Consider the following 16,904-nt stretch of genomic DNA (forward strand, 5'->3'; position numbering starts at 1 on the left):
TTTGTCCCTTTATCATTCTAAATTCCAGGTCAGAGTCCAGGAGGGGACCTGACTGCAAAGCTGACTCAAGGACCCTAAAACCAGTCTGATCACCCATGTTAACTTCCTTGTTTAACACCTATCTCAAAATATGGTTGGTCAATGCAACAGCCTCCTTTGATCCCCCTTGCTTTGTGTTCCAATCCTATGAAAATGTTGTGCAATTTCCCTTTGGGGACACAGTTCAGACCCCGAACTGGCTGCTTCCCTGAGTGCTCAGAAAACAAAGCTTTCATTTGTAAGCTTCCATCTCTGAAGTGAGTTTTCTCGACTTCCACCCTGAACCCAACAAAGAATTGTACCAAGTCATCTCCAGCAAGCTCAACACAATAGTCGATCCACACAGAGTGTAAAGCCTGTCTTGACCCAAATTGGGACAACTGTGCAGGACCAGAGCTTCCTTTTGGGGTTCCTAAGGCCATTGTTTGGCCTGTGTTTTTTACAAGTTAGCGTCTCTGCCTGTCCTGCTTTCACAGAAGTTGATCTCAAGGACAGCCTGGATGCTCACCAACTCTTCCTCAGCGTCTGCTGTGTAAGGAGCCCGAAGTGCTGCTCTGCCCCCACCCCCACCTTCTTTGTACCTGCCTTGCCTTTTAGAATGTGGGCTCTATCAGGAAAAAAGTATCTTAGTTGTTAAGCAACCTGAACTTGACATACCATAAGCCAATCACCATCTTATCTCTAAACTAGGCTATTACCAGAATGGTGCATAGCTGCATTTCCAAGAGAGTATGTCTTCCCTCTCCAGCAACTTCCGTTACTCAGCCAAGAGTAGCATGGACTCCCTCATCCTCCCTGAAAATCTGTTCCTGCATGACCAAATTCAAGCTTTGTGGTTGGTCTTCAGGAACCACTGAAGTACTGAGAAGCCCAGACCTTGTGCCAACAGCAATGCCAATGGTAATGAGCCCAGAATATGAGGACCCCCGAATGCTGATGCTCCTTCCAAACCCAGGTTACTTTTCTGTTAGCTTGTTTCTGGTTTAACCTAATTTTAAAAATTCTGTTTCAGGTGTGATGAATGGGTCCCTTGCACACCTAGCCAGGTGAGCCCCTGACATCACCTGTCAGCAGCCATATTGCTTTCCTAGATGGAAGAAATTTCACCGAGACTTTGGGCAGAGAGATAACAAGCTGAGGAAGTTGGGAGGCCCGGAATTCATTCCCTGAAGTCATCTAGGAGGTATAGGGTTCTTTTTCCAAGGAAGGATAAAGCTGCACATAGAGAAAGAAGGAATGAGAAACTGTCTGTAGGATTCCAGTAGACCTTGGCACCTGAGGGTCTCATGTCGTATGCTGGGCTGCTTTGATATTATTATGTCATAGTCTTGTGTTTTGGGCTGAGTTATACTTTTGATCCAGCCTGGGTCCACTGAGAAGTGAGGACAAGAAGTTCCATGGTAGCTTCTTTGTGGATTGGGACCTTTAATCCAAAGAAACACTGAGAACAAGGGTCTTCCCCAGGACAGAACCTCCCCTTGTGACTCGCGACATCAAACTCAGACTGGCCCCCACTGATGTGATACTGGAGACCTTCCTGTTTGGTGAAGCCAGCTGTGTTTATATGACCACTACCGTCTAAACAGTCACCAGTGAGGACAGGCCAACTCATCAGGTAAACAGAACACACGTTAGTTTGGAGCTTCTCAGTCTCTGTCCTCTGCTTACTAGTTCTGACCCTCTCTGCTGGTGGGCAAGACCTCCAATGGTCAGGCAGCATCATGCTTTGCTTACTCTTAGGTAACAGACAGTCCTGGGGTTGTTGTAAACAATAAAAGCAAACTTAACTCAGCCATCAGGGTGTCCAGTCCAAGAGAGCAATCAAATTTCCAAACCTAAGAGTGCTTTCTCATTCCAGCTGGAGACTAACCCTAGGCGGTGGTGAGGTTGGCTGCTTTCCAGTCCCTGTGGTTAGGACTCAGGAAGGAGGAAGAGGGGAAGGGAAGAAAAGTCCCACTTTGGTTGCAGTTGTCATACCTCAGTGCCACCTAAAGCTGGCTACTGATGTCTTGGGATGCTGGGTAATTCCCTTAGCAACGTTTTTGGCTACAAGTTAGGACAACTCTATTTGGAGGATTGGTGATCATTTCTTCTTTGGCCACCAAGAATGTATACCCTACATCTTTGTTGCTAGGATTACTTAGACACTCCCAGTGACCTTTAGGACACAATCCAGGATAATCCAACACATCTCTGTCCTTACAGTTCATTGACACAACACGCTTTAGCCCTCGTCCTCAACAAACTTGCAGTGCCGGGCAACCCAGCCACAAAGTGACAAGCTTCCAAAACAAGTGGTTGGTCAAGCTCTCCCTCTGTGTACTCTGGAGAAAAGTAACAAGAAAACGGCCACAGGACACCCCAGGAAAAGACAACAAAAACCATGAAAGAGAAGAGATGTTGGGTTAGACCCTGGTCCTCAGATGTAGGGCTCATAGACAGCGCCCTTTGGAGGCAGAGGATGCACACATCATGGGTAGGCACTGAGTGCACTACCATCAAGGCATTTGTCTTCCAGTCAACTAGGAGAAGAAAATGGAATCTAGAGCACAGGCACTAAAGGACCCAGGTTCAAGTTCCAGTCAAATCTCCCAAGCTGAAAGAGAGAGACAGAAGAGAGAGGAGGGAGGGAGGGAGGGAGGGAGGGAGGGAGGGAGGGAGGGAGGGAGGGAGGGGAGAGGGACAGAAACAGAGAGACAAAGAGACAGAGAATCGAGGAGAGACGGAGGGACGAGAGAGAGAGAGAGAGAGAGAGAGAGAGAGAGAGAGAGAGAGAGAGAGAGAAAGAGAGATAGGAGAGAAAGGGGGGGGGGATAATGATGCATCTTGTGTTTCAAAGTGAGAACTTTAGAGTCTTTCTAAAGACTGCTTCAGCAGAACTTTCATGTAACATTTAAAATAATTCTATCACGTTTGTGGTTTCATAGAAAGAACTCAGAGGTGATGAATGTCTCTCTCTGGCTTAGATACAGATGCCTGTGACAGAAAGTGTAGTTCTCTGCCATAGGAAAGAAGTTTGGCCACAGAAATTCCAGGCTTAGAAGATATTGCATAGCATGATGACAGACAATTCCACACATGCGCACACGATCTCCCTTCACACATGCGCACACGGTCTCCCTCAGCTACAAAGGCTATAAGTTGACAACTTTGCCTCAGGTTTTCTCAGTTTTTTCTTGCTCACACTTGGAGTTTCTCTGGGGTGGCCTTTGGCTGTTTCCTCAAGTTACTCAAATCATTATTCTAACCACTCCTCAAAGCCAAGTTCAAATGTTTCCTCTTTCCTGACTTATCCTCCAAACTCCGACTCTACCCTCACCTCACTTTGCCCTTCCTGGACCATTCCTCAGAATGACCTATGTGACCTCCTTTGTTCCTGAAGGACAAGACTGTGTCCACTCCAATCTGCATTCTTCAATCCCTGTTTGGGATCTTGCCTGGAGCAAAAGGTCACTAAATATTGGTTTCTACTCCTGGTCCACGGACTGGTGCTTTTAGTCTGAAATGAGCAGCATAGTCTCTTTGCTGAGTGGCCTTTTACCCCCACTGGGATTTCTGATACCAAGTGAGAGGCCTACTGGCCCAAACAACTGGCAGCTTCTGGTGTAGGCATTCAGTAACCACCGCACAGGTTCCGAGTACTGACTTCGCAGCAGCAGCAGCACCTGCCTGCACCAGAGGGAAAAAGAGTAAGGACCCGGAGGTGGGGCATATGCTGTCCATCCTGAGGTCTGGGAGCTGACTCTGGTCTCCAGCTTGCTTTACTGATAAACAGGGCCAATACACCAAATCGTTACTGCCACCTGGCTTTATTGGACAGACTGTGGTGTGGATGCCTCCAGGGCAAAGCAGACAGGAAAGCTGTCCAAGTCGGTGTTGAAATGGCCAGCAGTGCAATTTTCATTTCCTTCCAGCCTCCTGCCTCACGGAGTCTTTAAGAATGCAGGGCTTGTGGTCTCCCCTGAGTTCCGCTAATCTTCAGTGAACTTTTGTCCAGGCAAGACCCCAGACAGGACTCAGAGGATGCAGATCAGAGTGGACCCGGTCCTGTCCTTCAGGAGCACAGGAGGTCACACAGGTCACTCTGAGGAATGGCTTGGGAGGGGCAAAGCGAGGTGAGGGCAGAGTCGGAGTTTGGAGGATAAGTCAGGAAAGAGGAAGCATTTGAACTTGGCTTTGAGGAGTGGTTAGAATAATGATTTGAGTAACTTGAGGAAACGGCCAAAGGAACCCCAGAGAAACCCCAAGTGTGAGCAAGAAAGAGCACAGAGAACCTGAGGTGAAGTTGTCAGCCTTTGGAGCAGAGGGAGACTTTGTGCGCATGTGTGCAAAGAGACAGTGTGTGCATGTGCATGAAGGATATCTTTGACATGGAGTTTGGGTGGAATGAGGTAAGAAAGGCTAGGAAGCTAGTTTAAACTAGCTGATGGCTGAATTTGCACTCTACAATAAGAGTCCCAGGTTGTACTACAGAGGAAGTAGGAAAGAGATCAAGAAAAGATTTTGAAAGAGATTATCACAATAGATTTCCACATCTGCCCTATTTGAAATGAACAAACAGTATTAAAATGCTGTCATCCCATAAGAGACAGAGTCTACAAGATGCCATCCATGGAGGTGGCCTTGAGGCCTTTCTAGTTTTCCATAGAATCGTTCTGTTCTTCCCAATGGGAAACACTCTGCACAGGGTAACAGCCACTTTCCATTGGCCTCCGAATTGGCTTAGCTGTGATGATGTCACTCGGGAGGAGGCTGTAGGGACCTGTATCGCAAAGCTTGTATGAGCCAGTCTCCTGGCTACCTGGAGCAGGGCAGCTCTGTCTGGATAGTAGCTGATCAGGGGGGGGGACTGGCTAGGGAGAGGCAAAATCATCCTCTGCCTGTGCTTAGGGTGGAAAGTCAACCTCTTCTGGATGAAAGGGAAGCTGGAGTTCGTGGCTGTCCGACAGCCACATCTGCCTCTTGTCTGTTAGTGTTGAGACATCTGAAGAGCCTTAAGCACTACAGAAAACGTATTTTGTTTGGTTTTCACTGCAAACTCAATGCCTGGAAACTGAAAAAGAATAAGACGCTTTGTACCTCCGAATACAGTAAGTCACACATGGGTTCATTGGCAAGCAGTGACTTGAGAATTTTAGGTCATTGAGTAAAGACCAGTTTCATTAAAATGAAATACAGTATAAATACACCGTATACAGTATAAATATACTGTTGCAGTATAAATACACTGTGACAGTATAGTTCTGAGTAAATGTAACTCTAAAGTATCCTGCTATCAACAACTTTAGGAGTCCCCACCACCACACACCATGAAGGGTTTTTCTATGTATGTATGTATGTATGTATGTATGTATATATATATATATATATATATATATATATATGCATATATCCATATATATATATACACACACATATATTATATACTATAACATTCCATTTATCTCGGACCATTTGCAGATGAGTAATTTCAGAAGAATAAAATTGCCAATATCTAACTCATGTTCACTGAGGGACTCAGGCTGTGTGAAACACTTTTGATGGAAGGTTTGTCCTTATAAAACATGAGTGCTGTGACTCCCAGGTCCCAGTGGCCTTGCTGATTCAAGGCATCATTGTGAAGATCAGTTAGTAGGTAATTTTGAATTCTTCCTTGCTCTCTGAGGCTGTCAAGGCTTAGCTCTTCCCTCGCTTACCCAGTTGTGGCAATTCAATTCTCTGCTAGCCATTGGTTCTACCTGTTTAGTTTTACTTTTTTGTGTGTAATGTATGTATTTATGCCAAGTGCCTGAGAAGGCCAGACAGGAGCTGGAGTTAGGGACTGTTGTGAGCTGTCTGATGTCAACACAGGGAACCAAACTTGGGTTCTCTGGCAAAGCAGCAACAAGGGCTCTTAGCCACGGAGCTATCTTTCCAGTGCCTCCCAGATCTCCTCTAACAATTTCTTGTACAAGGGCCTGAGAATGTTTTATAGACTGCAATACTCACAGCCAGTGTTGATGATGGAACTCTGGACCTCACAAAGGGCAGGATTTGCTTATTTTTTGCCTTGGTTAGTCTCGTTCCCTTGTAACATGAACTCAAAAGATTAGAATTCAAATTCTCTCTTCCGTGCTGTAGCTATGTGACCAGGGACAAGTTTGCAATTTGAGTCCCAAGAGAAAGAAGTCTTTCAGGACCCTGTGTGAATAGGAACTGAGGTTCAGGAATATGTACAGATTTGCTGTCCTTTTGGGGCAAATGAATGCCAAATCCAGAGTTAAGTTGGCTCTACAGTCAAGAATATCTGATTAGGACTATGGTATTATTAGTATTATTAGCCTTTGAGAGAAAGCAGCCTCCAGGATCTCACAGTGCCAAGAGAGTCTAAACCCTGAGTGAGTCTAAATTATACCACTCAAGTCTTTCTTGACCAGAATGCTTGAGATAGAAGTGGTTTGGGTTACATTCGTTTCCTGGTTTTGAAATGTTTACATGTAGTATGTTAGGGATGAGACCCTAATATTCTAAACATGAAATCCGTACATGTTTCATATATGCCTTAAAAGTATAACTTATTAGCAGTCTTATATAATAAAAAAAAGTGTGTGAGTGTAAAGGCCAGAGGTCAACCTTGAGTGTTGTTTCTCAGGAGCTGTCTGCATTACTTTTTGAGACATGGTCTCACCTCAGGATCTGGGGCTCACCTAACTGGCTAGGCTGGTTGGCCATCCAGTAAGCCAAGGGATCTGTCTCTTCATCTCTGCCTCCCTAATATTGGAAATACAAGCACATGCAACCATGGTCAGCTTTCTTTCTCCCCTCTCTTCTTCCCTCACTTCTTTCTCTTTTCCTTCCTTCCTTCCTTCCTTCCTTCCTTCCTTCCTTCCTTCCTTCCTTCCTTCCTTCCTTCCTTCCTTCCTTCCTCCCTCCCTCCCCTTCCCCCCCTCTTTCTTTCTTTCTTTCTTTCTTTCTTTCTTTCTTTCTTTCTTTCTTTCTTTCTTTCTTTCTTTCTTTCAACATGAATTATGGGGAACAAACTCAAGTCTTCATTCAAGGCAAGTACTTTACCAACGGAGCCTAACTCCAGCTTATTTGATTTTATACATGTGAGTGTTTTGCTTACGTGTCTGTCTGTGCACCATATGCACTCTTGGTACCTTTGGAGATTAGACAAAGGTATTGGCTCTCCAACTGATGTTACAGATAGTTGTGAACTGTCATGTGTTTGCTGGGAATAGAACCTGGGTCTTCTGCAAGAACAAGCACTCTTAACCACTGAGCCATCTCTTCGGACTCTTTTATGTAATTTTCAGATTAGAGGCATTCAACTTGTAATACGTGACCTAAGATCCCAACTGTAGCCCCAAATTAGACTTAGGGGTTTACACTGGTACACAGATAGAAGAATAGAGGGACCTATCAGGCTTATCCCTGCCCCATCTTCATAAGCATGAGCTGTTCATCTTGAACTTGTACATAACCTGAGGCCCTGCTTGCAGGCTGAACTTGGTCAGGCATAAGCTTGCAGTGGGAGCCACGTCCTTATTGTGTAAACTCAGGTTAACCACAAACCAACTGAATGGCCCATGTCTTACTACACAAGGAACCAAGGAAGGTTTAGCCTAGGGAAGGAGATTTTCTAGTTTTTTTTTATTTCCAAATAATCAATAAAAAATATTATAAATACCAAAAATATTAGAAATAGAGTTGTTAATTTTTAAAACCTCATGCTCATAATTTTGATGTATTTAGTGAAGCATAAAACTAAATTGTTTCAGAGGCCAGTGTTCAACATTCTCATAATAAAAGCATGAAAATTAAAAAAATATTCTGATAAGAACCGTGGGAATTTTTATTGGCACAAAATGAAGGTTTTAAGCCTTGTAGCAGGCTTTAGCATGGGACTGAATGGTCAGGCAGCTGACATGCGGTTTGTTGCCTTGTATAACGATATCTTGGTTTCTAAAGGTGTGTTTAGAAAAAAAACAATCTTTAGAAAAACTCAGGATCCTTTCCCTGCAAACCTGACACAGCCACTTACAGAGGAAAGCCACATGGGTTTAACAAATGATACAAATACACTGGGAGGTTTCAAAGGCCGAGTGGAGGAAGTGGTGGGCGTAGGAGTAAGCCTTTTATCTTACAGATACAGTAGAAAGCAATACAAATTAAACAGACCATAAGATAAAGCAGGTGAATCATAAGTGGTTTGGGCACATGGCGATAAGCAATTCATCTTTGATAAAAAGTCCTTCTCTGGGACCAAGAGCAGGTGAGGAATTGATACAGATGGGCCCCGCCCACCAAGCTCATGGTTTCCTCTCTTAGGATGTGAGAATGGATGGAGATAGTATGTGACACGTGCCACATAGTCCATGTCATCAAATAAACGCAGAAATAAGAAGAGCGACTTTCTCCTCCTCTCCTGGGTTTCCCCACGCTCCTCTCCCCACCTTGTCCTGAGATCTGACCAAGTGTGGGGCCCAGACAGGTGCACCTCCATTTACCCAACGGAGCCCCCACCACGTGACAGGCAGAGTGCTCTTCTAGCCCTGGAAGCCCAGTGACAAGGGTGAAAACATCCCAGGTCGTATCCAACAAAGGCTCTTAATTCAGGGTTTACTGCTGTGAACAGACACCATGACCAAGGCAACTCTTGTAAGGACAACATTTCACTGGGCCTGGCTTTCAGGTTCAGAGGTTCAGTCCATTATCATCAAGGTGAGAGAACATGGCAGCATCCAGACAGGCATAGCACAGGAGGAGCTGAGAGTTCTACATCTTCATCTGAAGTCTGTTAGCAGAATATTGGCCTCTAGGCAGCTAGGATGAGGGTCTTAAAGCCCACAGCCACAATGACACACCTCCTCCAACAAGGCCATACCTACTAATAGCGCCACTCCCTGGACCAAGCATATACAAGCCAAGGGGCTGTACACCAAGACATTAATAAGTAGGAATTCTATTTTGAAGTTCAACTAGGAAGGACCAAGGAATTAAGGTGAGAGTTGGGGCTTATTTTACATGAAAAGATCACAGAGAACTCTCAGTGGAAGGTGACATTTTGACAGTCTTTAATGAGGTGAGAAATGGACTCAGGAAGGATCCAGGGCAAATATAAAGCACAACAAAGGCAGACGCAGAGGCAGAGGAAATGGCATGTGCTAAGGTTCTGGGGCGACAGACTCAGCAAGGTCTTAGGAGACCAAAAAAGTCAGGATGGCTGAATCACATGGGGCCTCCTGGAGTCTCACAGAGGCCCGGGGTTAATGGAAAACTGTTGGAGGGCTTTCAGCCATGCTGTATAAAGGGATCGTGGACTACTAAAGATTATGGGAATATGAGAGCACAGGAGTTGATCTGGGAGCTGATAAAAGGGACAAGCGTGCTTAGGGCTATGGGTTAAGTGCCAGGTCTGAAGCAGGCCTCTGCCGTTGCTGAGCAAGGTAAATGTCTGCTCTGTGAACAAAGGTGCAACAAAAGGGTTGCCATGTTGTGTAACTCTAGGGAGCCCGGTGGCACTTGGATCCCACTGTGATTCCTGCCTCTCTGTTTTGCCCTTTGGAGTAGTTTAACAGCGGTTGGGATTGGGAAACAGTGGTATTTGTGGACACTTGTGGCTGAGGTGAGAGATGGTGGCAGCTTCGTATAAAGATTAGTGGCATGGCGGGGTAAGTGTGCAGAAAACCAGAATAAAAGTTGATGGAAAATCCTCTCTGGATCCCAAGGGCAGAGCCACTATGGTTGAATGAACTCAATGTCATAGCTTTGTGAGACTTCTCGGGAGGTTTCTGTCTTATTCTATTCTGGAAATGAGTTTCTCAGCTTCTTCCCCACTGAAAATGCAGCGATTGTGAGGTTAAAGGAGATCCTATGTGTTGGCCCTCTAAAGTAGGGCCTAGGGCATTCTAAATTTGTTGTCATCCCCATGACCATCAGAGCTGTGCATACTTCTAGCATTAATGACGTTAATACCTACTGCTCCACTGGAAGAGATCTCAGCTGCTGTCTACTCTGATGAGGATAGCCCCCATTCCCCAGAAGCCATTAGGAAATGCTGTCCTCTGGCCATTATACCTCTAAGCAGCCTGTCCTTGTGCCCTCAGGAACCCTTCAAAGGCCCCCAAAAGACTTGAAGATGAAACAACTCCACGAGGAAAAGAAGCATCCGAGCATAAGTGAGGGCATGATTCAAAAGGTGTGATTCTCCATTTAAAGTTATAAAATCTGTGTATGTTCATCCCTTTGGCCCTAATGAATCAAACCCAAGGATGAGAGGAAGAGGGAGGCCTTGGAAGACCCCAAAGTTGTGGATACCTAACTTCTCTAGACCTCTCTCAGTCTTCTAGACAGCAGGAAGTGTGGGTGACTGCTCTGCCCCCTGAATCCGAGAACCTGGGTACACTGCTAGAGTTACTCATCCTTCATGAGGTAACCTTGTTTTATTTGTTCTTGTATGTGTGAGCCATATAATTTTCTTCTTCAAAAGTTGTTAACGATGAGACTGTAGCCAATCACCCCACATAAAAGGAGGCTGACACTTTCTCACTCTTAAGCTTGGTAATGAGTCTGGCTGGGAGCCAGGCATGGAAGTGACTCAGCTCTCCTCTCCTGTGTTAATGAGGTTTTACTGCCTTCAATCCTGACTCAAAGCAGCTCGGAGAAAAGTGGGGATCATAGATGCTGTGCTGGAGTGTTGCTATGTAATGACATACTCAGGTGATAAGCCAAGAGGAGCTACTCCAGCAGGCCCACCATCCCTCTGAGCCTGTTGCAGACACAGCCAGGTTCCTACAGTGGGCATCTATTCCCCTTGTCCTCATCTGCCAGGATGCTTTGACCAAACTCCGACATTCTCTTGAAAGCCTAATCAGGCTCTTTAAGACAGCTAGTGGGCTGGATTCTAATCAGTCATTGGCACTTTCCCCAGATTTCTAATACCGGCCACTTTGGCTCTTCTTAGGGATACTAATGAGAGACCTGACCCAAGGGAGGGCTCCAGCAAAACAAAGTTACTGGGGGACTTTCTGTGTAGTTTTCCTTTTTTAGTTAAATGACTGTTCTGGGCCACACCAGGGATCCTGGCCCTTTAGAAGCTAGCCAATCCTTCATTCAATACACATTATCTACCACCAACTAAGTATAGACTTTGAGGATCGAGAGACAAAGCACATAGTTCCTTTCGTTGAACTTTAAGGTCAAGCCTCAGGGAGCTGGTAAGACTACAGCAGTTGTGTGTGTATGAATGAGGTCACCAGTATTGGGTGGTGCCTTTAGTGCAAGCTCAGAGACATCAAGGGATCACCTGAGAGGGACCCCAGAAAAGTTGTGAGAAAGTAAATGGTTCCTACAGATTCAGGGGACACCTAAACAGAAGGACCATGAACGGAGAAAGGACAGCATGTAAGAAGAATGTATAATAAAGATGGCTTGCTATGACAACTCACATTACCCACCCTTTTCCATCTTTCTGGCCATGAAGATGGAAGGTACTTCTCTGTCTCACAAACAACTTTGTCTCCCCCCGCTCTCCGCAACCCCCCAGGGTTTCATGCAGCCTAAGGCTGACCTGGAATTCTTACATGAACTTCAGATCCACCTGCCTCTACTTCCCCAATGCTAGGATTACAGGTCTGCACCACCATGCCCAGTTCAAATGGTACTGGGGATGGAACACAGGCATACACATGCTAGGCAAGCACTCTACCATCTGGGCTATGTCCTGCAATTTTGTGGCAGTTCCGGTCAGTGGAAGGTGTGTAGAGGGGATGGCTGGGCCTGGCCCATGGGTGTCCTCTTTGCATGTTGGACCGTTTCAGCTTGTTGTGCCAGAAGGAGCTCCAGTGTCACTTGAAGTGATTCCAAGTGAGGGGGCAGCTAATAAGGAGCTGAGCCCAGGGAAGTGACCCAACCCCAGCCCACCAGAGCTATCTACCATGAGATAGTAAACTTCCATCTGAAGTTCCTCTTGGCTCTGTCTCTCCCTTATTCCAACCCCTCCTGACCCACGCTCTAATCCCATGATGCCTCCCTCTGTCCCTGTCCTCCTTCTTGCTGTCCCCTCCTTGCTTTCCCTTCTCCCTTCTGGGGCCTCCAGCCTTCGTATCCCTTTAGCCATGTTGTTGATTGTGAGCCCAGGGCAGAGGGCTCCACGAGCAGTTACCAACCAGGTCACTGGTTCGAATCTGCCCGGTCAATATAACCTTCAACTACTTTGTTCTTGGTCCCGGGTGCCGTGAAAGTTAAACATTCACTCAGAATTAGCTGTCAATGTTTCCGTGATAATCAATCCATGAGCCTGTTCCTTTTAAGCTGGTTACTGACTACAGAGGAGTGAAAAGGGCCCAGATGAGGACCCTGCCTTCTAGAAGCTTCCAGTCCATTGCACAGGACCTCTCAGCAGGTCTGAAAAACCAAGTGGTAAAACCTGCAGCCCCAGGACTGCCTTTCCTTGCAGACCCAGGAAGCCGCTTGTGTCAGGCAGCATGAGGGACACTGGCAGCTCAGTGTAGATAGGTGCAGGGTGGGATGTCACATCTGGAGCTAAGGGAAAAAAGAAAATGTCTCATTTGTGCTGGTTGTGGAAGCCCAGGCAGTTGGTGAGCCAGCCAGCATGACACCTGTTTATACTGTGGCAAAGCTAAAGGGTTCGTGGAATTCCTTCTATGACAGCTTTTATAAATAGATGGGTCAGAATCTTTTCTGGGAAATGATGGGCGAATCACCAGGCGTCCACGGACAGCCCTGTAGTTATGGACTCTCTGGAGGAAAAATACTGCAAAGATATTTTCCTGAGTTCTGGTGTGTATAATGTGGTTTAGGCATAGAAATGGCAGCAAAGAGGACAATGCATAAATGTTCTTCCAAGAAGGTGATTCTTGGAATAGAAAGGAAATTGAGGGAAGAAGGAAGAGGTCGTCAGGAAGGGGTGTGGGAGGGACAGTTACTGGGGTACTTTTTAGTGACTACGGCTGACCCTCAAATTTCATAAACACCGGGAACCCTGGGAAGATGATTTTGTAACCCTGGGTCAGCCTGTGCGCTGAGGTGCATGTTTAAGGCAGCTAGAATGAACGTATTTGGAGCCAAAGTTCAAGGTTCAGGCTAATAGATATTCTAGGACAAAGATCCATTTCCAGGTTGCTGTCTTCTACCAATCAGGATATTTACAAAAATCTAAATAGACACTAAACAATTGACTTGACTGGTTCCCAGATATATATGTATAGTGTGTGTGTAATATATGCATATGGGTATATGTATGACTTATAGCATATATGTGACACACACATATATGTGCATATATCTGTATAGATGTGATATATATATACACACACATATATATACATATACATATATGTATATGATCATGGCTCCATGGTGCCCCAGCCTTGTGGCACTTGGCACCTGAGATAGCAAGGCTGGGGACTCAGTCCATCTTTCACTCTGTGATGAGACAAGAGGTGTCAGTGAAGACAGAGAGAACTCACCAGACTGTAAGCCAGGAAGACAGGCCAACACTGTTAGCATCTTAATCTTCAATTTCTATCCCCCTAGAATTATGAGAAAATTAAGTTGTGCTGTTTGAGCTGCTGAGGAGGGTTGGGGGAAATAGAGAGGAAGGGGCGAAGAAGGAGGAAGGGAGCGGGGAGGGGGAGATCAATTTCACCTCTTTTCACAGGTGGAGGAAGTGGAGTTCACCAAATCATGTGTCACATACAAGTCCACACAGCCAAGAAGAGCTGTGGTGAGCAGAATCTACATCCATATGGAGGGTTCTAGCCTGAGTCCAGCTAACCATATCAGACACTCGACAAAACCTAGATTGGCCCTCTCTGCCACGGAGTTCTTCTTGACCAGCACAGGCAATGGCTCTGACTTTGGATTGTAGCATCAGTGCAATCATTTTGTGTGGAAAAGTAGTATCGTGTGCTTAACAATAATTGTTATATACTTTTATATTATAGTTTTTTATAATTTATATTTGTTTTATAATTTATATATAATATATAATTGTTTTATAGATTTCAAAATTTTTGAATCTTTACCATTTAATGTTGACCACACTGTTAAGGTACCATTATTAAGAGAGCTTCGGGAACAACAACTTAGTGCTATTGGTTGAAGGGTGGGCATGTGACTAAGCTGGCCAATCACATCAAATGGGCTCTAGAACGTTTGCTGAAGGTAAAGGAAGCCGGCTGGTGTTCTCTAGCAGGATCTGGTCAGAAGCCTTGCGTTCTGTGGGGAAAGCTGGTCTGAGCATGGAGCCAATGCAGAGGAAAATGCCCCTAAGAGAGAAGAAACCATCTCTGGCACAGGACCGGGCACACAACATCAGGCTCTCCTGGACTTTTTGGTTCACGGATCTCATAAATCTGACCATGCTTAAGCTAGTTTGAGTTGGGTTTCTGTCTCTTTATTTGGTTAAAAGTTCCCACTGTCAAAGGAAGTTGGGCTGACGTCTATGATTCATCGTGGTGAACCTTACTGGCCATTTCTTAATTCTGGCTTCTGGGAACACAAAAATCCAATCCCAGAGCTTAAAAACAACAACAAAACCTTTCTGTAGAGGTAGAAAGTGAAAGAGCCAATAACTAGCGTCAGATTAAAGGCATCAATCACTGTGAGCTAAACCATACTCTTTTGTTTTCTTTTCCAGTCTCTCTTGGTGCAAAGGGCAGAAGGACCTTCAGAACCAAGAAGGGGAAGATGCTGTTCTGAGACACTGCTGAAGAGGAGACAGGACCTCTGCATGAAGCACATATTGGGCAACATTAAATATGATGCTAGGCTTTCGGTGAGAGGTCAGAAGCAAAAACAGAGCCTTGGGGGATACACATGCAAGTGAAAGGGGGACATTTCAGCAACTGGGGCAGGGAGAGACGGCTGGAACTGCATGTGCAACACACCCAGGGGATGGAGAGAAAGGTTTGGCAGACCGCTGTGGCGTTTAACCTATTTAGCCCAATGTTGTCTGAGGAAACATATCTGACATAAAAATTGCTGGAATGGAGCATCTTCATATATGTTCATATTATTTTGAAATTTATCATTTATTTTTTTTAAAAGTTGCCTTTGGAGAGTCTGATCATAGTAAGTTTCACTTTGAAAACAATTTCAGGCTGTCTGAGATGGGAGAATTTTTCACATGTAATCCAACAGGCTAAGTTTGGAATCAAAACAACACAACATGTCATCTCAGAGGATAAGACTCAAATATCACATCAGAGTAGAGCCTTGTCAACCTTGTATATATATCTAGGGTCTCGAAATTATTTTGAGAAGTCTGCAGGCTGGGAAGTTCACTCGAGCAGATTCTACGCTGATATGGAACGCCTGGTGGAAACTTCTATATAAGGATTTTTTTTTCCATCCTGGCATGGGTATCATGGGCCAACCTCTGTTTATACAGGAGAGAAGAGACAGAAAGACACATTGCATTTCTATATTAAATGCAAGTGTTCTGGATTATTGCAACAGACTGACCACCATCATTGCTTTTGTTGGAAGAGCAAGTGGGGATGCTACCAGTCCTTGTCAGCAAAGCTCTCCATAGTTCCTACCATACTTCAAACAGTCTCTGAAGGATAAACCATTAGAGGACTGCTGCTTTGTGTCTGGGGTGTTAGCTTTGTGAACCTGAGATCTCTTAAATGCACCTTAAATGCTCCTGTGTGTGTTTCTGCCATAGGTAGGGGTGGAGTGTGCTACTTTCATCCCTGACCATCAAGTATAGACAACTGACACTCGCCACTATGACGATGGTAAACACCATTGAACCCAGACTCTTTTACTGGACTACATACATGTGCAGTAGATCTGATACGTTACAGTTAAGGCTTTGGGGCTCTGTTCTACCAGGAAGTGCACATGTGGCTTCTGAGGTCTTCTTCAATGAGTTATAACTGTGGGTGAGAAGATTCGCTCTCGTCCCTGCACTTACCTTCATTCTGCCCCCTTTGATACAGTCTAGGGGGCTTGATTCTGTCTTGTTTGTTTTTGTTTTTCTGCCAATTAAAGAATTAGAAGGCAGGAAAAATTCCCATTAATTTATTTATGAATTCACTATACATCCTGATCACAGCTTCCCTCTCTTCCCAGTCCCCCCCCCCCCCACACACACACATGGCTCCTTCCCCTGTCCCCTTCACCCTGGGATGGTGGGGGAGTACCTCTCTGGGAACCAACTCACCTTGGCACCTCAACTCACTGCAAGCCTAGGGGCATCCTTTCCCACTGAGGCCAGACAAGGCAGCCCAGCTAAGGGAGCAGTACCCACAGGCAGGCAACAGAGTCAGGAACAGAACCTATTCCAGTTGTTGGGTGACTGGCATGAAGACCAAGCCACACATCTGCTACACCTTGCATCTGCTGTATTTCTGCTAGACCTTGTTTCCTCTTTGGTTGTAGGGTCAGTCTCTGGGAGCCCCCAAGTGTCCAGGTTAGTTGACTCTGTTGGTCTTCCTGTAGAGTCCCTATCACCTCTGGTTTCCTCAATCCTTCCCCCAACTATTCCACAAGATTTCCTAAGCTCCATCTAATATTTGGCTTGGGGGTCTCTGCATCTGTTTAGGTCAGCTGCTGGGTGGAGCCTCTCAGAGGACAGTTATACGAGGCTCTGAAGGCAGAAAAATTTTGAGCAGTAGAAGCAGTAGAGAAAATTTCAAATGCCGCAGATAGCAGCAGACAGAATCAGCAGTTGAAGAATTTGTGTTTCTTGGGGTGAGGAGACACAAATACTGCAGATATACAGACCCTTGCAAAGCCAGGGGGTGGGGGGAGAAGTGGGTGTGGGTGGGAAACAGACTCACGATACTGAAACGGCCAGTCTCTTCTTGAGGGCTGAGTTCTTAAGAGTTTTCCTTTCCCACTTTAGAGTT

The 16,904-nt window shown here is 45.5% G+C and overlaps 2 long non-coding RNA genes across 2 annotated transcripts; both read left to right on the plus strand.

The window, feature by feature from the left end:
- Positions 1 to 9,633: 9,633 nt before the first annotated feature.
- Positions 9,634 to 10,413, plus strand: LOC147005459 (uncharacterized). Its single transcript, XR_015046603.1, has 3 exons — positions 9,634 to 9,692; positions 10,128 to 10,219; positions 10,363 to 10,413. It is a non-coding gene; the product is annotated as an uncharacterized LOC147005459 (long non-coding RNA).
- A 1,918-nt stretch (positions 10,414 to 12,331) lies between these two features.
- Positions 12,332 to 15,037, plus strand: LOC147005460 (uncharacterized). The gene is made up of 3 exons (XR_015046604.1): positions 12,332 to 12,424; positions 13,703 to 13,768; positions 14,684 to 15,037. It is a non-coding gene; the product is annotated as an uncharacterized LOC147005460 (long non-coding RNA).
- Positions 15,038 to 16,904: the final 1,867 nt, after the last annotated feature.

This window comes from Mus caroli, unplaced genomic scaffold, assembly GCF_978045245.1.
Source record: "Mus caroli unplaced genomic scaffold, Mus_caroli_1 scaffold_3, whole genome shotgun sequence".
Classification (NCBI taxonomy): Eukaryota; Metazoa; Chordata; class Mammalia; order Rodentia; family Muridae; genus Mus; species Mus caroli.